At 42.9% G+C, this 14,796-nt stretch overlaps 1 long non-coding RNA gene across 8 annotated transcripts in view; it reads right to left on the reverse strand.

Moving 5' to 3' along the window:
- Positions 1–13,704, reverse strand: part of LOC134512849 (uncharacterized) — a 31,012-nt gene extending 17,308 nt beyond the window's left edge. For 5 of the 8 annotated variants that reach the window (XR_010070271.1, XR_010070269.1, XR_010070267.1 and 2 more), the window contains exon 1: positions 5,683–13,704. This is a non-coding gene — a long non-coding RNA (uncharacterized LOC134512849). The remainder of the gene's footprint in view (positions 1–5,682) is intronic. The other 3 variants (XR_010070270.1, XR_010070268.1, XR_010070266.1) reach the window with 3 other exon arrangements.
- Positions 13,705–14,796: the final 1,092 nt, after the last annotated feature.

Consider the following 14,796-nt stretch of genomic DNA (forward strand, 5'->3'; position numbering starts at 1 on the left):
TGACTGCAAGAGCTAGGAACTTCTACAGCCAGCCACATTCCTGGTATCCCTATACACACTTTGTGCAATTCGTAGTATGTTTTATCTCTCTTTCAGTAAGTCCATCTGTACGCGTGCTATAGTTACCAGGGAAAAGTTAAAAATACATCCTAGGTGTAGCAATACATAAGGCAGATCCTCACCAGGAAACTAGGAAATGAGTAAATTTCCCCCCACTCTCCCGAACAATTCTTCGCAATGACAACTCCCTCCTTCCCACACACGCACTCTCACACGCCTGGAGAAGCCGGGGGCGGGGGAAAGCTGAGCTTTGCAATGTTGTCTGGAAGCTCATCAGACCCGGGGCTACTTCCAATTAGAGGAAGGAGCAAGTTCAAAGCCTCTGCTGCTCTCGGCTGTGACCTTGCGCTGTGCTCAGAGAGGACTGCGCTGGCTGCCGAGACACAAGACCACTGAGCCAGAGAAGAAGGTCTACGAGCACGTCCCCCTGCTTCGGGAAGTAAAAACAGGACAGGAGGGAAAGCCCAAACCTACTGAGGTGGCTTGCAGTACTGGAACGCTAACTGGGACTGACAGGAGGCACAGTGGCAACCAAACCCAAGGGAACTGCAGTGGCTCCCAAGCGCTGGCAGAAGATGCTGAGGGGGAGCGAAGGCCAGGGAGAGGAGATGCGCAGAGGGGAGGTAATCCCGGCACCGTTGACATCATCATGCTGTAGGGATCTGAAGGGCTCCCAGCTGAAGCTGCTTTGCAGCATCAGCTTTTTCCTTCCCTAAAATGCACGCGCTTCTAAAGTCTCTGGTTTTTAGACCCTAGATAATTGTACTGGGAAATTAAGAAACAGCCTTCCAGGAGAAGATTAAGATATTTCAGCAACTAGCAGGAAAACATGCTTGAGGATGAGCTGTATAGTTTGTCACATCATTTCCCTTCTACCAACTGTTAGAGGATTCTGAATTGACATAAAAATTGCCCAGTTTCTGCCATCAGCTTGGGCCTGGATTCTTTGCAGTACATATCAAATCTAGAGAACCTAGAAACGGATCGACAAACATAGACCTTGCATTTGCTGTGACAAGTACAGTGACAACAGTTGTGGCAGCTCCCCTCTGGAAGCTTTATCTGGCCCTTGAATATCATTAGAGCAGGGAAGAGGAGTGGGGAGAAAATATGTACTTGCATGCTTGCGATAACAAAACAACTTTAAGCAGAGGTAGGTTCCTACTGCCCTCTGCTGTAACATGTTTATAAAACTTCTAAGAACGAAGTACCAAGCAAGACAGCCTAACACGCACACTAGGTGTTACATTCACAGAATGGTAGGGTTGGAAGGGACCTCTGGAGATCATCTAGTCCAACCCCCCTGCCAGAGCAGGGTCACCTAGAGCAGGTTGCACAGGAACGCGTCCAGGTGGGTTTTGAATGTCTCCAGAGATGGAGACTCCACCACCCCTCTGGGCAGCCTCTTCCAGTGCTCTGCCACCCTCAAAGTAAAGAAGTTCCTCCTCATGCTTAGGTGGAACTTCCTATGCTCAAGTTTGTGCCTGGTACCTCTTGCCCTGTCACTTTGCTTTTGAAGTTATGTATTTTAGATCATTATGTGCCCATAGTTTGCAGTTCCAATGGATAGACCACCACATCCTTGACTATACCAACTTCTGTTTTTTCTTCCACTTTAGGACTTACAAGATGTTAACCCACAGCATACCAAATTACTAGTATACTCCCTAGGTAAGTCTCCCTAACAAAATGCCCTAGGTCAAGTTGTCTGGAGCCTTTTTTGCACTGCACAATCACTGCAGCACCAAAAACATACCAAACTTTTCTACCAGCATAGCAGTTAATAAGATTTTTTTTTTTTTCCTGGACCACCTAACTAGTTTATACACATGTAAAAAGAAAAAAAAAAAAGGCTCTAATTCATCACCTTAAAATAAGACAGCAATATCACTTACATTATAGATAAAGAAGGATGCTGGTCATTATGTAATACTGATGTCTATTTGCAAGTTGATCCCTATATAGAGAATTCCTTTCAGCTTTTTCCAGCAGTTCTTCTTGTTCCTTTAAAACTTTGTGACTTATGGAGACTTTTACAGAGCTAGGGGCTTATATAGCAAAACTTGAATAATATTTTCTTTCATTCATTTTCTTCTGTGTTCTTTCTCTTTACTACTCAAACACCAACAAGACTAAATTTACTGAAGCTGGCTAAGACATACTGTGTTTCTCTGGCAAACAAAATCACTGCCTATAGAAAAGATATATTTAGGGGCAGTAAACAAGACACAGCTATTCAGTTTGTTGGCTTTTTTTTCTTCCCTGAAATAAAACAGACATCACAATGACGGGAGCACTACTGTCAAATGGCAATTTTAGCTTGGCAACACGCATGTGGGGAAACATGGCATACGTAAGTCACACATATAGAGACTACACATAAGGTTAAACAGAGGCTGAGATTCTCAATGCTATTTGGATATATGAATACTTCCCATTAGAAGGAATAGGAAGTGGACATCCAAATCACTCTGGTGGATTTGAAAGCCTCTTCTGTGAAGAGCTTGGGACACCAGTACTTACTCTTGCTTGTAATTTCATTCTTAAGAGTCTTTTCAATACCTCTGCAAGCAGCTATATTTAAGGGAGAGCAGAATTTTACGGTCAAGTCTGCAACCCATGGACATTGCCTGGGCAAGGTACCAACCCATAGATAAATCCACATCTACGCCCTTATACAAGGCTAACAAGATTCCTTGCCTTTCTACCACCCTCCCTGAACTTCAGATCATGTTTCCTGGATGAGCTGCTGTGCCTTCAAAGAAAGGAGGACACAACTACAGCTTTCAAATGGCCCGAGGCATTCACTGTTTGGTTTTTTTTTGCTTTGTTTTGTTGTTTTTTTTAAAGGCTGCATTCAACTTTCACGAAAAGGAACAAACAGTAACTAATGAGGCATTTGAGTTATGGGAAATCCTGGGAACAAACTACAGAACAGAGCCTGCAGGCAACTGCACAAATGTTAATGGGATCGATAATGTGTAGAATACATGGGAAAGGGCTGGGGACACTCGTCTATAGGATGCAGGCGTCATAAGTTTTGGAGAATGTCCGAGTCCTGTTTGATGCTGATTCTTAACTAATGGTGCACAAGATGGAAGAGTCTACCATCCCTCTGTCACAGTATATACGTGATCTTAAAACCAATGGCAAAACTTGGGGGATGAAATAGTAGGTCAAAAGCCACATTCTGCTTCCAAGTGCAACCATATAATTTTGCTGAGGTCAAAGAATACTTTAAAAAAATAAGTTTTTTTTTTTTTTTTTTTTTTTTTGTTTTGTTTTGTTTTGGGGTTTTTGTTTGTTTGTTTTTAAGACATAGGTGGAACGTGTGACAAAACACTGCTTTGCTAAACCCGAAGGGACCAGGAAGCTTCTCAAGAAAGGATCAGACAGGTACAGGCTCAAGTTACTGACTGGATAAAGCATGCACGAACAGGATAAAGATGTGAAACAGTTAAGGAAAGATTAGAGCCGGCATTAACGTACTTTGCTGCCATGTCAGAGAGTCCCTGTTTACGATCCTGATCTGGAGAAGCGCTTGAACACTTCTGTAGAGTTCAGCATGCAAATAGTCCTAATGATTGAAAGGGAACTACTTCTGTGTTAATTTTAAGTACGCACTTAGGTGCTCCACCAAATCAGCGTTTGAAAGGATTAAGGGCTGCTAATCTGTATAAAAGCTTCCTTCTACCTTACATACCTGAAGAACACAATTTAATAAATTGATCTGAAAGGCTAATTTCTGCTACTGTTCTACATTACTTTTCAATAGTGCAAAGCTACCAAAGATAACGCAAAACCAAACTGAACCCTAACATGAGCAAGACCTACTGGCTTTAAGAGCAGTACTCAAATTGCAGGACAGCAGTACCAGGGGAAATGACAGAACGCTTCTGATTTCACTTTCATCTCCAGTTAATTCTCATGTTTGCACAAAGCCTCCGCTTTTGGAACATCTATTTTACCCACTAGAAAAGAAACATATACAGTAAAACATTTCAAACCTTACATACAAATTATTTCATAGAGGTTGATTACTCAAGTAGAAGGAAAGGCGTGTCCTCTCCCTCCCACCAGCTAGTCTGATTGATTAAAGAAATTCATCTTAACAGCTGATAACTACTACTGTCAGCAAACTCTGCAAGAGCAAATTCCATATGTGGAAAAGGCTACTTCTTCACCAACAATTATAAAGTCCCCAAATCATGATGAGCGAAAGGCAGATGAAGCAGATCTGCTCTCTACTGGAAGCACCATCGCCGTGTTTCATCTTCAGCGTGAGAAAGCATCTCCCTGGGACAGCTCAGCAACTTGAAGGCAGTCAGGTTTATCTGAAGGCTTTTTCTTCTTCCTTAGAGAACAGTCTCACAAGAGAGTAGCCAGTTGTCTGCTTGAGTGAGAATTTAATTTCTTAAGGCTGTGTTAGAGTTAGGTCCATGTGGCCCTGATCTTCCTCTTCCTCATACACCTTGCACCGGTTCCAGCAACTAACACAGTCCCTGGGGACGTGAGCAGCTTATCTCAGATGCTTCCAAGCCACTTTACTTAGGGGTAAGGAGGCAGAGACTGCCCTTCCCATGTCAGCAGAGGGTTACAGAACACCATATGCACCATCTGCAAGTGCAGTTCCTGCTTCCACTAGCTCAGCTCTATTGCACATCACCTGTGCAAAGCCAGCTTCCCTTCAAAAGAGCCCCTTTCCTCTCAGGAGGCAGCTGGCTGCTCTCTTGTAAGGCAGTTCTCTCTCTTTCTTATTAACAGTCTTGAGAGGAACCTAGATCAAACTTCAGGTTGCTGAGGATTCCAGGTCACCTCTTTCTTCATAAATACAGGATTAGGCTTTGGGGCAACTTTCCTAGAAATTCATCTTGTACAGCCATTAGATGCAGAACAGGATGACTACAGCGAGAGGAGCTGCTGGCAAGGGCTTCACTGAAGTTGCAACTTAAGGACAACTTATGACTAAAGAAGTTACATGGATCACATTATGTACCTTCCTTCTGGATGTATTTATTAGTCTTGCAGGACTCTCAGCCTTATCAATATGAGTAAACTAGAGAAGGCCAGAGAATGGGGCCAAGCACTATCACACAGCTGCTGTACTATTTAGTTTTTGGCGCAAACCCTGACGCACTTTCACCCATGTCAAAAAGCCATTTACGGATAACATCTACATGTACCCTTTCCACACTGCAGAAGAAAGATCTTGCGACGCACAAAAAGTTACACTAAGAGTGAGAGGGCCAAGAATTTCTGTTATCTGGACTTGCTACATCTTGCTATAGACATTCTTTTGTGAATACTTGACAAAATACCTAAGACAACAGAAATAGACCGAGGTGAGTGCTTGACCTGAAGAGACATCTACTGGGGATGTCTATTACAGGAACCAACTACTAAGGTTAGTGTCTTATTTCATGGTTATGTGGCAAGTGTTAGTTCTTCTCTTGGGTGTGCCTTCTCACCAAAATCAATGGGAGGTGAATATGCACAAGAGGACACTGACCTTTTCACGAGTAAGTTTATGCCTAACCTACACCTGGTTTCCATCAGTGGAAACCTGGACAGAAAGGTGGTAAGAGAAAGAGGTGGCTGCAGCCCTGGGGTATGCAACAGTACCTGTGGCAGAGAAGCAGCTCAGAAAAGATGGTGCTTTTGCCAGGGCAACAAAAGAGTGCAAAGGTTCCGGGCATCATCTCCTGGACTCCTCGGAGAGTTGGGTTTTGCTCTGGCAAAGCCAGGAGGCGGACAGGAGGCACAACCAGCATGTGCCCTCCCACAGGGTGGAACTCTTCCTCCGGGAGAGGGGGCTCAGCTGGCACAGGCAGCGCAACACGCACTTCAGCTGAAGCCAGCCAGACCCTGTTTCTCTTTAGCAGAAGTTCCAGCTGCTTTCAGAAATCCTGATGATAAAGTACAAGCCAAAAGGAAGGAATCCAGATCCTCTATTTCAGTTTCTGTCCAAATTAGCAACTGTAGCCCTTTAAATCGTTGCTTTTTATTTTTTGCCATCATGCATGAGAAAAACAGTTGTTTGTCATGCTTCAATTAATACATGACCTGACAGGCTTTTTGTTGGGCACCAACAAAAGACAGTTTGCAGATATTAATCATCAGACAAGTTTAAAATGAGACTTTTATGTTCAATAAAGGGTTGATTCCATGCAGTAGTAGATAAGCCTTGAGCCCAAATAGACAGCTTTTGTACTGTGTGAGAAGGAACCTTTGCCCTCCTGGTTTTTTTTTGGATACTACCTGTTAATGATCCATGCAGGATTCTGGCCAGAAAGCTGACTCACTAGGCTGGCCTGCCTCAAAATACAACCACCGCAGCACTGAAAGATTCACGCTGGGAACGGTTAACATTGAAAATGAGCATTTTTCAGTGCCCAGGGCAATTTGTGCAGCATTCATTTCTATTTAGCTACTTTTTCAAGGCTTCCCATGGCCCTTCAACAGTACCCTTGCTGTGTGGTAGGGATCAAGACGACTTCACAACTTATCTTTACTGCCATTCCTTTTCATGGAAGCGAGGCTGATTCCCCGTAACTGCAAGACTGCTGTGCCCGGGGCTTCTGAAATAAGCTGGACATGTATGTTCCATCTGCTTAAAAAGTAATCACAGGGAATCAACATAAGCTCCTTGCTCTTTATGGAACAACATTTGCTCTTATTAGTGAGACAGCATTTCAAGAGAGTCAATAACTACAGAAATACACTGGTTGTGGATTCAGCTATATTCTGTAACTATGTGAAAATTTTATGATTCTGAAATCAATAAACGTTTAATATGCCTGAAAAAATTAAATTTTTTTTTCTTTGAAATATCTGTTATAACAGTAACGGCTTGAGTTAAAGTAGCACGTCATACAGGGAAATCTTCTAATGCAAGATACCACTTGCTTAAAAAAAAAAAAAGAAAATCAATACACTGATACTTCATCAACAAATAGTTAAATCTCTCTACCTATCATACATGGGATATTGACACAGGGCATATTCAGGAACATGCTTGTATGCCCAAGAGGCAACAACAGATGGTGCATGACTGCAGCTAATGTTCTAATCTGTGACAATTTGGAGTTCTTAAAAAAAAAACAAAACAAAACAAAAAAACCCTAAAAAACCACAACAGACAATCTTGCATTACCCTACATCATAAATAGGGTTCGAACGGTTACAATAGAAGCATGAGTTCAGCTCTTTGGAAGAGGAAGGAGGTTCAGGGTACATAGACTGAACTATTGGGTGTTCAGGGTTGTGGCTCAATCCTCTGTTCTCAACGCAGCATCTCCGTAGTTCTTAAGAACACCACCCTAGGAGGAAGAGAGAGTGTTTGGTATACAGATGACCTGCCACTGAAAACAGACATGTTTTTCTGTTTCCAGACATTCACAAACGACTATTTCTGAAGTAGAACGAATTCTTGGGAAATACTAATTGTTAATAGAAGAGGTCAGCATTTTGCCAGATTAAATCTTCCTTGCTGGAGAATGGCTAAAGAGACCCGCTATAAATTCTATCAATCTCTTTGACACAGATTACAGAACTCAACTGAAGAATTCCTTTTAGGCAGCAACAAAAGCTTCTACAGGCTATTTTCCTAAATTATTCTAGCTCAAATGTAAGTGAGTAAAGGCATATCTCTAACTTTTCGTATGATAGGCCACTTTGCGTATACTCTTTTGGCCAGCAGCATCACTCATTTCAAAGATGTATTTGTTGGGGTTGTTCACACCCAGTTGTACTGTTTATAAAACAGCATTACCAATCATAACCACCTCCAGCTGAAGAGCTTTAAAATAAGTAGCCTGGATACCAGTAAAACACTTGCTAAAGCAGCACAGAACATGCAAAGCTCAGCAGGTTGAGTTACCTTTACTTTATGCTACGGCAATTAAAACTGCTTCTTTTAACTTTGTTTTTAATGAGCTTGGGTGCCTAGTGGGATTCAGGGGTGCCCAACTCTCAAGCTGGCCACCCTAATTTTCCACTGCAAAGAAAGAAGTGAAAAGATGTATTTGAATATATATATATACATACACACACACCCTACCTACCTGTAAGAAGGGATATCAACAGAAGCCATGAACTAAGAAACATGGAGCAGAGATAATAGAAATAAAGGCAGATTTTTGAGCTGGGGGAAGTGGATACATAAAAATAAAGGCCACAATGGGTAAGGAACTACACAAGCAGCTTATTTCCCACCAGGCCTACAATGCTTAGTACTCCCAGAATGGAAATGTTCAAACTGGCTGAAGTCATATTTTTTCTTGACAAAAAAGTCGGTCCTGCTGAAACAAGAGGTAAGCATCAACTGCAGCACACTGCTTTTGGTTTTCCTATAGGGAAAGTTTATAAAAATAACTGACTTTCAAATGTTATTTCAGAGCAGAATTTTGAGTGGTTGCCAGTAAAAGCTAGCAGTAGGCTCAGATGCCTATTTCAAAGCAGCATGTGTATGATTCTAATGCTCTCCACTTTGAAGCTGTTTCTCTTGCAAGTTGTACAGGGCAATATCTCCTGGACAGACAGATGCACAATGACTTAATATCACCATCTAATGCCATGTAGATTCAAGTACACGTGTTGCTTTTCTAAGAAATGGTGACCTATGAAAATCAAGTGCAAAACTAGGTTTTCGAGAATTACACTCACTTGAAGTTTCTTGATAGGAACAGCAAAAGCACCTCGTGAAGTTTCAGAAGTACACCTCCTACCTCATGGACATGTTGACATGGGACCTTCCACAGCTGCTAGCACCCACAGGATACTAACAAATGGCTCTGACAAGAAGAATGCAGACAGATGCTTTCATCCTCACTCTTTGTAGAAATCATCTATCAAAGCCACATGCAAAATCACTGCAGCATACCAACAATCATCCCAGCATAGCACAGGTCATCTTCTGGTACATGCTAGTAATAAAGCTGAGCAAGGATCATGATTTTTTTTTCTTGTCTCACAATGGTACTGCTTCTTCCTCTGTCGAACTGGTTCCAAGAACTGAAGTCACCAGTTCGAAGGGCAAACAGAAAAGGTTAACATCTAGTAGCAATCGCGGTAGGAAGATGAGCAGCCAACAATCTAGGGCGATTAGAACATTGCACATTAACCCTGCAGTAGGTCAGTGCTACTGTCAGTATGACAACACCGTTGTGAAGGAGGGATTGCAGTGTTTTCTTCGGCTACTGCTTAGAAGTGTTATTTGTGGGTCAGAAATAACAGGAGAACAAAGCAGTGTCTCTGATATGGGTGGACAAAATGTTTGTGGTTTTTTTTTTTCCTTATTATTCATTCGTTGAAAAGGTTAAAGTGAAGGAAAAAAAATAAAATAAATAGGATTAAAAAAAGCGACTGAGGAAGAACCAAAGTTTTGGAAGAATTCCAAGCAAAAAAATAGAACTCTTTATTAGGAAATGGTGGCCAGCGCTGCCAGCATTGTACACAGGACACAATCACTGTCTTTAAGTAGGAATCTAACCCTGGCTGCAGGCCTGAGCCAGGAACTCCTGCATCTTCACTCTAGTGCTCACAAGCACTTTATTGTCAAAAAGTCCTTTGATATTTTTGTTTTCTACTGTTCATACTTACCTACCTCAAAAGGTTGTGAGGCAGATTTATTGTTTGGTTAATTGTGGATTATAGACTACTTTAACATGAAAGGAGGATAGGAATGCATGATATTTGCGGCACAGAGCACACGTTTCTTGTTCATAAAGCATTAACGTTATAAACTTCAGCCACCCAAGTTTTCTTCAGTTTGAAGACTACGACACTAACACCAGCAACTGAGATCAGTGACCTATAAAAAAAAAACCTACATGCATAAATTGGTAATCACACAAATACAGTTTGAGTCATTGTGCACAAAAATTACATCGAATCACCCTAAAAAATATCTGACTGTAACTGCCTACAGATTATTAGTTCTTGATTTAGATAAGTTACATAAAAATACTGCACCTCACCTACCACGCCAAGCATCCTTGTACAGACATGGGTGAATAAGCAAGCACTGAAAAAATGTCCACGGTGAACCCCTCTCCTTTCAGTGTCACTTTGAGGCTCAAATGCTTATTTGTGGTACACCGATGCCTCCTCCTGGCCATTTTGATAACTCAGACACAAGCTTCTCTATCTAGTACGGATTTGTTTTTATTTTCTTTAAGGGAAAGACAGCAGTTCATCCAAGTGCAAAAATACTTACCACCATTAAAATTTCTCTATTACCAGCTAAAAAAAAAAAAAAAAGACTATGCAGCACTGTATGGGAAGAAACTCGTGCCTGGTAACTATGTGACAGTCAAGCTCTTACGTGATTCCCAGAGGTGCCCAAGAAGGTATAGAATCATAGAATGGTTCGAGTTGGAAGGGACCTTAAAGATCACCTAGTTCCAACCCCCCTGCCATGGGCAGGGACACCTCCCACTAGACCAGGCTGCTCAAAGCCCCATCCAGCCTGGCCTTGGACACTTCCAGGGATGGGGCATCCACAGCTTCCCTGGGCAACCTGTTCCAGTGCCTCACCACCCCCACAGTAAAGAATTTCTTCCTGATACCTAATCTAAATCTGCCCTCTTTCAATTCAAAACCATTACCCCTCATCCAATCACTACACTGCCTGATAAAAAGTCCCTCCCCATCTTTCTTGTCGATCCCCTTAAGTACTGAAAGGCCGCTATAAGGCCTCCCCAGAGCCTTCTCTTCTCCAGGCTGAACAACCCCAACTCTTTCAGACTGTCTTCATGGAAGAGATGCTTCAGCCCTCGGATTATCTTTATGGCCCTCCTCTGGACTCACTCCGACAAGTCCATGTCCTTCTTATGTTGGGGACTCCAGAGCTGGATGCAGTACTCCAGGTGGGGTCTCACCAGAGCAAGAGTAGAGGGGTAGAATCACCTCCCTCAACTTGCTGGCCACACTTCTTTTGATGCAGCCCAGGATGCAGTCGGCTTTCTGGGCTGCGAGCGCACATTGCCAATTCATGTTGAGCTTCTCACCCACCAAGACCCCCAAGTCCTTCTCCTCAGGGCTGCTCTCCATCCATTCTCCATCCAGTCTGCATTTGTGCTTGGCATTGCCCCAAACCACATGCAATACACTCAATTCTGTCCCCACAAACTGGCCACAAGCTTCAGAGCTGCTCCACTTCTTCCCAGCCTGCTTCATAGCCTCAGGTCAACACCACAGATCCCTGAGGGCATAAGCTATTATTTGTTCTCAACTACCAGATACTACAAGAGCTGAATGTGTATTTTATAACCAAAACAGACACATGCTACTCATCCCACGCGGATGTTTGAGCCAATAATTCAGCAGAAGGCATCCATTTATTCTGAGCCTAGTCTTCGCTGAAGCACCCTTTCCAGAGTTATCACACCCTTCCAGCATTACAAATGGCTCAGCCTGTATTCCAGAAAACCACAAGTCAGGAAGTCAGGTAATTTGAGCTGGAAACCTAAAAATCTGAGTGGTCAGAACACCTGCACTGAAAAGGTTCAGCAGAAGTGTCCAAATTGTATTCCCTGAGAAGTGATGCATAATCCCTATGTGGATGACCAGAGCCAGGCCCCCAGGGGGAGCCAGTAGGGCCTAGAACTTCAGGGATAGGGAAAGTGATATGAATGAGTGGGCCGATACAAACTTCTCCTAGGGGTTCAATAGGGACTAATAGCCCAAACTTATCAGTGTGACCAAAGCAGCAAGTTTCACACCCCCAGTTCTGAGCAAGGCTAGAGGACCAGTAAACACTGCTTCCATGCCATGCTACCTCATCCTCACCTATGTGAGTGGAAAGAGCATCTGATGACCAGAGGTGTATGAAAGCTGTGAGCAGAATCAAGCTGACCTTTGCCTTCCTTTCTTCCTGCAGGTGGCCCATGACTCACTACCTAAGAGCACGATGGGGAAACTCTGGAAAGAAATCAAATGCCTCCTGAAGATATTGGTCTTCCCACCACCCTCCCAGAGTCTCCTGCTCCTGAGCTTTACTAAGTCTGTCACGCAGGCTGCCCAAGAACTGCTATCAGGCTTGCTACGACTTCTAGGTAACTGACCATGGCTGTCTTCCAAGCTCTTCCTTCTCTATTCCCTTCGACCAGTTGTGAACAGCATGCCTTCCAGCACAGCCTCCCTTTTGTAACCAACCACCTGAAATTCTTGTGACATAAGCTTGTCTACCTCCCTCTAGACTCCTATATATCTGGAGCAAAATCATGCCAGCAAGCAGGACAACACATCTTTTTTCCCCCTGCCACCCTGGGGGCACTTGGCCCACAACCAATCCATGACTGCAGGCTGCCTACTGAAATAGCAGCTCTGTACCTGACATCCAAGCCTCTGATCCCGCAGTGACTCTACAGTTGTACGAGGCATCTGCTCTAGGGCAAACTTCACGCTGCTGCTCCCAGGGCCTGACTAAGGAAAGGCAGCCATGAAACCTTTCTGGCTTGCTGGAATGTGGAGGGGAAAAAACATTACTGAAACGTCAGCAGGTATCTGCCTTTCTTTCCAAGTTACCTGACACCTCAACCAATATTTGTCATTGTTGCTCTTCACAGGGTTGTGTGTAGTGTCATTAGTTTGTACCCTGCAGCATTTATGGAGGGAAAGAGGCTGTATGGCCTCTTGAAGTTGAGCAAGGTTACGCAAGCATGTTATCCAGTTTGCTTTGTTCCTTGCATAGACCTAACATGGTAAGAAATGAGCACTTTGAGACAAAATTGTTTCATGATAGATTTCTCCTACAGCTCACAGCCATATGGAATTGCTTTTAAAGGCCTAAAACAGCCCTGCTGCTCAGACTAGCAACTCACTGTCTCTCCACACACTTGGACCCATGCCCTAGTTCCACCTGAAGCCTTGCATGCCTGTCCTCCCCCTCCACCCTAACAACATGTATAGGAATGCAGCACATTCACCTGGGTTGAATCTGAGTTGTTACCAGCACAGGAGGCGGTGTGCTTCCAAAGAGATCTCTTCAGTATCATTGTAGTAAGGACACATGCTATGACACCTCAACATCTGGCTTTTGACCTGGTCTTCAAGATTTCTTCCACCTTCTTGAACTGTACACATACTCCAGTTGCTGGTCTTCTGAGGTACACAGCCACCTGCTACTGCTGCAAGGTTATCCAGCCAAAAATTTCAGCCGTCTCATAAGAGATTGAAAGTTATTATTTCCTTGCAGCCTAAGGTGCAACCATATTGGAACACCTTGGAAACCAAAGAGACCTTGCCACCATTAAGTAGAAAAGTAGTTAGAAAAGAGAGAGTAAAATAAATAAATAAATAATCGGAAAAACGGAAAGTACAACAGAAAAAATGAAAGGTATTGAGGAAAATATTGTTAGATTGTGGAACAACAGACTAACAGACTTCAGTGTGACTCTTGACAATGTCAAAAGGGCAGATGCCAGTCTGACTTTACACAGCATGGGAAGCATTTCAGTGTCACATAAGCTCTACACGTTTTGATTCCATTCTATCTATCAGTGCACCCATGTGTCACCCATCCTTGCTGGGGGACTTCACAGCAGTATGGCCCCCTCAGTTGTTTGGATAGTTGTCACCACGGGCATACACTAGGAACAAATTTCTTTTGCATGAAATTAAACCAAAAGGTCTAATTTGCATACAACAAATGCAAATTTGTTTTAGCTCAAAGCATGAGCTCCGCAATCCAAACCAGTACATGAGGACAATCAGGAGGATAGACTTAAAAAAATACATAATTGCTCCAAACTAACACACTGATATAGATACAGCTTTTCAAGAGCAACTCATTGTTGACAATTATTGGAACCCGTCTGACTATCAAGTGATTCCCCCAAATCAGGTCTAAACTCTACAAATCTTTTCAACAATATATGCCTGTGATACTAAGCCCATGGGTGGAGCAGAGGAAGAACTGTGTAACTAAAAGTAACACAAATTATGTAATATTTGTGTAGATAAGGTATTCAAATTTAATGCCATCCCTATTCTGATAGCATCTCCCATTTAGCTCTCCACACCTAAGCCAGAACCAATTATTTTTTTCTCCCCTATGTAGTTATATTGGTTTATACCAGAGCTAAACATACTTCTTACATATTTTCCACCAGTCCTCCCTCCAGTCCCTGGAAATTTATACAAAGAATCCCACCTTACTTGGTTAGACTTGGGAACAGTAGATTCCAGAATGGGGAAGAAACCTGGAAACCTTCACCTAAGACAAAGCCTAACCTTTCTATCTTTTCATGGCAGCTCTGATTTTTTTTCCTTCAGAAATTATCTCCCCAGATAATTTTAAGAGACCTCACGAAGTCTGCCTAACTTAAGGGAAACAAATGTGTACGTCTGAGGTAAGTCTAGCTTCAATACAACAAGATCTGAGTTATTGTGAAGCCATGCACTATGGATATATTTCATTACTGATCAAGGATAAGGTTTCCACATCGGACAAGTGCAAGATAAACAGGCAATAAAATGCCAGGTCTGCAGTAACAGCTTCTCATCCACCGGCCTTCGACCACTAGAGGGCATCTGCATCCTAGACTAACTGTAACATGAAGAAAACTTACATCAAGCTGATTAGGTTTTTTTCCTAGGTAACTCTTAAATTCTTGTATAGCATTAGTATAAACAAGACAGACCAAGGAAAGGCATAGGTCTTCTCACTCTATGTGGTAAAGGCAAGGCAAAAGCCTCTAAAACCAGCATGTCAGTTGTTTGCTATAGCACCTT

The sequence above is a fragment of the Chroicocephalus ridibundus genome, chromosome 3, assembly GCF_963924245.1.
Source record: "Chroicocephalus ridibundus chromosome 3, bChrRid1.1, whole genome shotgun sequence".
Lineage (NCBI taxonomy): Eukaryota > Metazoa > Chordata > Aves > Charadriiformes > Laridae > Chroicocephalus > Chroicocephalus ridibundus.